This window comes from Palaemon carinicauda, chromosome 22 (genome assembly GCF_036898095.1).
Source record: "Palaemon carinicauda isolate YSFRI2023 chromosome 22, ASM3689809v2, whole genome shotgun sequence".
Taxonomy (NCBI): Eukaryota; Metazoa; Arthropoda; class Malacostraca; order Decapoda; family Palaemonidae; genus Palaemon; species Palaemon carinicauda.
The window spans coordinates 17,769,485-17,778,180 of NC_090746.1; the positions used below are offsets into that span (position 1 = coordinate 17,769,485).

Sequence of the window (8,696 nt, forward strand, 5' to 3'; positions counted from 1 at the left end):
CACTGATTTGTGGCCAAGCTCAGAGAGAACAGGCTTTAAATCCTGCACGACCGCTCTGACAAGGGACCCAAACCAGGGCTGCCGACTCCCTCTGGAGAGAAGGGGATCGTTCGATCCCTAGGAGTAGAATCCACAACAGGGTCTTCCGGAAAAGAAGGGGAAGAAGGAAAGTTCCTGGACCTATCCGGTGTTCTCCCGCCTTCCGGCGAGCGCGCTGGTCTGCGCTTGAGGGGGGGGGGACGTGAAGACAAAGATCTGGTCGCACGCGGTCCTGCAGCCTCGTGCGTGGGATCGCACTGGCGCTCGCGCGATGGGATTTTACCTGGTCCGCGCGTGGGCGATCGTTCGTGCGTGAGCGCGGGGGTGATGGCGAGGGTGGGCATGGGCGAGCGAGCGTGTGGGAGGCCGGGCGAGCGATGGCGTGCAGGAGATGGAGCGCGTGAGCGCGCAGGTGATCGATGGCACGCAGGGGCGCGTTCTGGAGAATGCCGAGGGCGCGCATTAGGTTGAACAAGCGTTCGCGCGCGTGAAGGCGATTGCTCGAGTGCACGTGGACGCGCAGAATCTCGATGAGCCCGTGAGGGTGATAGCGTTGGGCGTGCGCGCGCAGGGGATATATCCCTTGCGCACGGACGCGCATCTGCAGTAGGAGAATGCGCAGGGCGCGCGTTGGTGACTGCGCGCGATGGCGGGGTCTGATGGCGCGTCGTTGTTTGCTGGAGCGTAGGAGATTGCTGGCGAGCAGGGGAAGAAGGTACCTTCCCTCCTGCGCCCAGATCCGAAGATCGTGGGCGCACAGGAGAACGTTGGCACGCAGGCGAGCGCTGGCGCGTAGGAGATCGTGGGTGCGCATCAGGATACGGGCGGGCAGTGGCGCGCTAGCGAGCAGGAGAGCGCTGGCGCACAGGAGATCGATGGCGCGCAGGTGAGCGCTGGCGCAAAGTCTCTGGAACAGGTGCTCGCTGGTGTGTTGTCTCCGGAACAGCAACTGTAGAGCGCTTGCGCTCAATAGCGCGCAGGGGATACCTGGCGCTTTAGGGACTTTGCCATAATGTGAAAAAGTCCCTTCTGCCCCAAAGGGACATTTCCTGTTTGATCACAGGATGCGTGGGCGCCCACCGCATCGGCAGCCAGGAAGAGCAACGGCAGGTCAGCAGGTCTGGCAGGAATAGGAGATCGCGAACGATCAGTGGACAGGTCCAGGGATGCAGCTGGAACGGTCAGTGAACGACGACGAGGTTCCTCTGCGGCGGACTGCGGCGAAGACGAGCCTCCTAACAGCCTTGTGAGGTGAAGGAAGGCCTCTACGGCGGAGGGGAAGGCGAGCCTTACGCCTTATACGCCCTCTGGGGGCAGCAGGTTGACCATCGGCAGTCCTCCGAAGAGGAGTCTCTGTCAGTGACCTCCCCCGAGGGGGAGAATCACCTGCAGGATGTTCGGAGGGGGGAACTAAGCCTTCAGCTACATCAGCAACAGGAGCAGATGTTTGAAATAACTCATCAGAAGCCTCTGCCACAACAACGTCGACGATAGACAGAGGATCAACCTCTGCTAATGTCGGCAACTGTTTGACAGCTGCCCCTACGCTAATTATGTCAAACAAGGCTTCCTTGGAGGGCGAATCCTGAAGCCCCAAGGAAGCCCAAAGCTGTAACAGATCATTATTAGAAACATTCACATTAGATACATTTAAATCCTCCCCCGAGGGAGGAGGAGGACCTGCCTCGCTATGGGAGACAACTCCCTCTCCCAAACCCCGAGATCGGTCAACAGAACTGCGGCCTACGCTACCACTCGACGGCCTCTTGGAAGAAACCGATCGAGTGGGAGCTTCAGAGGAGGTTTGGCCTACGGAGGAAGAGTTCTTGGGATTTTCTCTCTTCAAGGAAGCCCTTGAAAGAGAAATATCTCGTTTAGACTTCTTCTTCCGGCACCGGGAAAACCTCTCCCACTGGGAGGTAGACCACTCCCTGCACTCACCACATACGTTATCTCTATCACACCATTGGCCCCTACAGAAAGGACATTAGGTGTGTGGATCTATGTTGACCGCCAACATTTAAGTTCCACAAGGTCGGTCAGGTAAGCCGGGACACTTCCGCATCGCAGAGGCCAACTTCCAAACACTCTGTCAAAAAGAAAAATCAAACAAAGATTAATGGCTGTCAGTGTAGGCGAGGGTGATAGGGGACACGTCCGTCTAGCACTCAAGCCGATAGCAGAGTGAGCTCAGCCCAGGTGTGTGTGAGGGGGGGTAGCAAGCTACCCCGCCCTACCCCCCGCTCACTAGCGCTGGGGTAGTAATCCCTCGTTAAAATTCTAATGGCTTGTCATTTCAGCTACGCCGAAAGTAATTACCCATATTAAATAGCGTGGTTTGTATTTCAGTTACGGAACAAATATGTTTTCCTGTAGTAAATAACGTAATTTGACTGAATTTGACCTTCATTTCAACCGCAAACCAACAGAACAACCAATTCGACTAACTTTAAGAATCCTGACTGGTTGCTGTTATTACAGATGAAATGAAGGTGAAAACCGGTTAAATCACGTTATTTGCTACAGGAAAACATATATTTTCTGTTGAAATGTTTAAATATAATGTCTTTTATTATATATACTGTATTGTTAAAATGCTTAAATATAATGACTGGTTCAAATTCGGTGTCACTTCACTCACGCATGTACTGCGAACGATAACATTAGCAACGTTACAAATGATACAGTGTTACCAACACTCCGGTGATACACAGCATTACCAACGTTACGGTGGCATTACTAACGTTAGCAACGATACGGTAATATTATCATGTTAATTTTAAAGAATTTCAAGTATGGATTACTGAAGTCGTTACAATTTTCTAAAAGTTCAATCGTAAAATATGCAAAAAGACGACACTTGAACTAACAAAGACCTGACTTGGGCAAAGGTTTCCACGGAAAAGGGATTGTTGGAAGGTGGGGTAGGGAAATATTAAACCCCCTGTGAAAACTTTACATACGTATGGGTTCGTGATTGGTTAACGGAAAAGCAACGGTCTAGAGAGTAAACATGAATGAACAGAATGGGAAATTTGTCCAGAGCAAGTATTTATGTGTAATCTGGGAGTGACAAGGTAATAAAATGTATAAAAGTAATATATGAAAATAAAATGGAATGTATAAATAATATTTGGTGGGTATATAAAATGAGGTGATTTTATAAGGTATCAGATACTAAAACGAGTAATACTGGGGTCAAACGTAGTATGTATACAAGGGTATTACATAACTAATCAAGTAATAAACTTGAACAGAGCTGGTAGAGAGACGAATAGTTACATTTCACGATTAGAGAAGAAGAAATCCTATTGGGGGAGGAAAAGTCTCTGCGAAGGGAGGCGGGGTATTTGCGCAGAAGGTCGAAACTTGCTATGTACAAAACGAACGAACAGGAGCGATGAGAAAAATAAATGAAAAACACTGCTAATGTTAGCATGTTACGCAAACATTTGATCTACATCACATGTTGGCAGTTCTGGTTACTGTAATTTTTCACGAGACATGGCCTTTGCAACGGCGCCTCCAAAGTTTATCCATTTACTGTATACCGTTTTGTCTTTTCTTCCGTTTATTATACATCCAAGAAGGTAATGTATAGAAAAGAAAAGGCTTGTTTTATGTTTATATATCGCTCCCCAGTATGTTTTCCCCCACCCAAAACCCCAAGTTCCCACTGGGGGTCCCCCATTATCGTAGGATATAGATATATATATATATATTTCTGAAACAACTCATTTGCGACGGGAACGAGTGTCATTTTCGGAGCGTAATTTTTTCTATAAGAAAATGTAGTTTTTTTTCCTAGGTTACATTGCCCTGTAATACAGTAAAATAATACCGACCAGTGTTCACGCAGTATTGTGTGGCAGAAGAGGAACCTGATGAAAAGGTCAGTTAAAACTCACTGTTCTATATGACGCAATAGTCACCGTCCACTATTCTACAATGGTACTGTAGTAATTGGACTGGTTACGGTAAGCTTTCGTAAAATTTAGGCTGTACTCAGGGCATATACAATGTTACCAAAGTTCACTTGGTGACAATTTAAAGAAATGACTGTTAATCACAATGGCTTTCTTCAACTGACATCAGTTGACGAAAGCCATGGGATAAATCGGAATACTTTATAGTTAAGGTTAGGCTAATTTACTTACATTAGGATTTTGATGTTTACTATTGCTGGTGAAATTGTAAACATTTACTAGTGTGATTGGACCTGAAAAAGCCAATTACTGTATTGAACGTATCTATGGTAAGTAGCTAAAGTTAAACTAACCAAATTTATAATAGCTGGTACCATTGCCGATCAGCGGACGTTGTCTACAGCATATAACCTTGAGTACAGCATAACTTTTACGAAACCTTACAGAAACAGATTTGTAGAGCAAAGTAATGCCCAACCTCAAATACACAAGTTATACATGTAGAAATGAGTTGAATATAAACAAACATAAGTTACTACATGAGGAAATCCTACATATGATAGATAATCACAAGTAGCCTACCGGTGTTCTTCGGTACCAACTTCAGATCCAGTTAGGTATATTGATTTGTTCTTATATGACTTAAACTGGTGAAGTCCTAACTCTACAGATCTTTGGTGTTGTCCATAATTCTCTATACGTTTGGATGGCATCAAAACGTATACAATGGCGTCAACAGTGTTAACCAAGCACTTCCCTTCTACCATGTTTCTTACGATAATTTGAGTGCCACGATATATTTCATCGTAATCATTGTGATTAACTGACACCTTAACAGTAAAGAATTGAAATGAAACAGTTTCTCAAGGTGACAATTAACAATAGTGATAAAGAAAACCAATTAACACAAGTCTTAACTGTTAAGAAGTAGGAACGGCCACGAGTCCATGACAACGCATTGATGAACGCTGGTCTGGGTGAACTACGTGTGGTGGTGCAATTCAGCACGAAATTCTTCAGGGTCAACTGGTCAAGACATGATTTTTGATAACCTTTAGTGGCTTGTTGAATTCTTGCATTTATATTATTCTCTGACACTTATAATGGGTATGTTAAGAGTAATATATAAAGCTTTTATCTATCTTTATGATTGGAACATTTGAATGCGTAAATTTTCATGAGATTTATCAAATATGTTTTCACTTGTTTTCATTCACGAACAAACTTTATGTAGCACTGTATCATTAGCAACTTTATAAAGAAATATTTTGACAAATAAGTCGGATTCAGGACATGTGGAAATAAACTATTACAGGATATCAATATGTTATTATTGGTTGGACAGACTTTGTAAAGATGATCATAACAACATGCTTACTTGCAAATTGTATCAAGCGCAAGCGGGAGAACTGATACTTTGTGTTAGGTATGTAAAACTAGAATCCATTAGTATACAAGATATTCATTAAATCCCATTTTAATATTGAGTACTATATAAAGAATTTTACTCTATAAATAAATAGACTCCGGTAGCTATTTTTATATTGTCTTTTTCAGTGGTTGTGGGGCGTCCAATGCTCTTTTGGAGTAAACAAAATATATTGATCTTGTTTAATATAGTAAAAGATTATGCAAATATGACATATCTAATATTAGAAAGTGCGTATATAATATACTTATGAGAAGAACCTTTTTTTAAGACGATAGCAATGCCATAATTATGTCGAAAACAGAATTTTCATAATATACTGAAGTAAAGATGCAAGCTTTATAGAGATTAAACGCTGAAGTACACATCACTATTTGTGATACTAAAATGCACGCTAATAGATGAAGCCCTATACTGTCCAGCTGCCACTGCCTTAAGATAAGAGTTAGGGGCTTTGGCATACAAAGCATGATATATTAAGAATACGATCATGTTCGCGAGGATGTAAGAAAATGAAGGAAATGCCAGATCTTTAACAATGAAACTTAGTTTATTACAAAAACAAAGCAATACTTGAAAAATTATGCATACGCCTAGAGAGAGAGAGAGAAAAAAAATAGTTGACTGTGGCATGTTAAAAGTAGAAATATGGAAAAGAAACCCAGAGAATTTATAAATCATATTGAATAGGATTGGAGAAATGAAATTATGATGCTGGTGATATATATATATATATATATTATATATATATATATATATATATATATATATATATATATATATATATATATATATATATATATATATATATGTATATATATTATGTATATATATATTAAACACACATATATATATGTATATATATACATATACATATATATGTACATGTATACATACACACACACACACACACACACATATATATATATATATATATATATATATATATATATATATATATATATATATATATATATATATATATATATATATATATATGTGTGTGTGTGTGTGTGTGTGTGTGTGCGTGTGTGTGTGGGTGTGGGTGTGTGATTTGAAATAGAGAGGAAGTCACATATGAAACCAGACTAGGAGACTGAAACATGGAAGCACTTTCTACTAATATGATTATATGCAGATATCGGGAAAAATATTCATATATGAAACGATTCTATAAAATAATAGTGATGATTTGATAGAGAATGAATGAGTTTCTTCGGACAAGTGATGACAACATTATAGACAAGAAGGAAGGTTTTTAAAATAGCATAACAGACAACGAGAGAGGGAAATCTGATGAGCCGTTATAAAGAACTATCCAAACCAGTTCAACCATAGATAGGAGTCAAGGACCCTGAGAAATTAATGCTCTTCCACAATATCATAAACTCCTAGGAAAAAAAGATTAGTAAGAGAGATAATTGAGGATCAGTTGTAGAACCCGTATGGAAAGTGCTGGAGCAAGAGCGTAGAAGAAATCTGCAGTAAATATGGGATGGAAGTTGAAGAAATAAGAAATTGGGGGAAAAGGACCCTGAAAAAAGAAATCAAGAAAAGAATTATGGAAAAAATAGAAGAAACTATTGAAGAAAAAAAAAGAAAATAATGAAAAAATTTAAATTTATTTAAGGAAATGGCCCACTGCCTTATATCAGAGAAATGAATCTGGATAAGGCATCCCTTGTGATGAAAGCAAGATTAAATATGCTCAACTTAAAAGCAAATTTCAGGGGAAAATATGAAGATAATTTGTGTGACTTGTGCAAAGATGAAGAAGATACTACTGAATATTTATTTTTATGCCCAAAATTAGGACAGCTAAAGAATGTAGAAATAAGTTTAGGTACGCTGAAAAACCCTAGCAGGGATCTGGCTGCATTTATAGGTAGGGCAATGCATATAAAAGAAGAATTTAAGAAGTCCAAACTGACCACAATAGGTTGCCAAAACTGATGATAGCAAGGTGTTATCCTATCTAATTTCAAGGTAGAAGGGACTAAAAGTAAAGATTGAGAATCTCATTATGATATTAATTTATTTAAGGCACAGGTGATATAAACTTATAACAATAATAAGAATAAGCTTAGAAGCTTTGCACCTATCTATAAAGAGATAGAGTGCCCGCAAACTTATTTTGCGGAGTGAGCAATAAGGAACCAGGAACCAGAACCAGGACTATAGATAAATTATAGATAAACATAAGACAAGTCTTATGACTGCCATCAGAAATAAAGATGGAGTAACAATTGAAAATTTTGAGGATACTAAAAAAGAATATGAACTTTATTATCCACACCTATTTAAGTTGGAAAAGAGTAATACAGAAGTGGAGAAACAAGCTGACAAAATAAATGAATTGGCTATCAGGTGGGTAAGGGGAAAGAGTAAAATAGAAAAAAAAAAGATTCAGTAATGAAGACAACTCAACAAGAGGTAGATTCTGTAATACCATCCCTGAAAAATAAGAATACACGATTCAAACAAGTAATAAGCAATAAAATGTTGAAAAAATTGGGCCAAGATTTGAAGAATAGCATGAGAGAAATTATAAATGAAATTGAAGAGAGAATAAAAATACCTGATGAATGGGATCAACTAGAAATATTATCATTGGGAAAGTCTAAAGGTAGCAGATTTGATACAGATAATAAAAGAGGACTATTTATTACGAACACGATTAGTTAACTGTTTGAGAAATTGAGGATAATGAAAATCAAGGATGAAATTAATGACAAAATTAGCAGATTCTAGCGTGGTGGGATAGAGGGTTGATCAACAGGAGATCACCTTATCACACTGAATGCTGTTATATAATATAATTATTACTTGTGAACCTCAACATACATCTGGTTTGGGGATGCAGTTAAGCGTTTTGATAAACTTTGCTTGAAAGACTGTATCAAAGAATTGAGTTAGATGGCAGGGAAAGATGATGCTAAGATGACATATAAACTAAATGAGAAAGCTAAAGCAATAATTCGGAGTCCTGTCAGATATACAGAGTAAATTAATACAGAAGGAATTGCATAACAGGGAACAATTTTTGGACCAGAATTATGTTCAATTGTCATGGACAAACTTAATTCCATAAGTGAGAAGACGATAACCATGATTAGAAATATTTGAATAGAAGCCCTGATTTATGTGGATTATATAATGTTTCCGAGCAACAATAAATACTAGGTGGTATATCTTAGAAATCCGTGTTTACCAACGGTTATATAAGCGGATGAGCAACTTAGTGGAGTAACGAGAAATTCGGGTGTGAAGGAAATGCCCCCTTAGATCTCGATGTAGTCACT

The 8,696-nt window shown here is 39.8% G+C and overlaps 1 protein-coding gene across 2 annotated transcripts in view; it reads right to left on the reverse strand.

Moving 5' to 3' along the window:
- The window catches only part of LOC137616348 (uncharacterized), a 42,575-nt gene extending 37,593 nt beyond the window's left edge, over positions 1–4,982 (reverse strand). Inside the window, exon 1 of one of the 2 annotated variants that reach the window (XM_068346006.1) lies at positions 4,884–4,982. The gene's annotated coding sequence lies outside the window, so the exon portion shown is untranslated. The other variant, XM_068346007.1, reaches the window with a different exon arrangement.
- Positions 4,983–8,696: the final 3,714 nt, after the last annotated feature.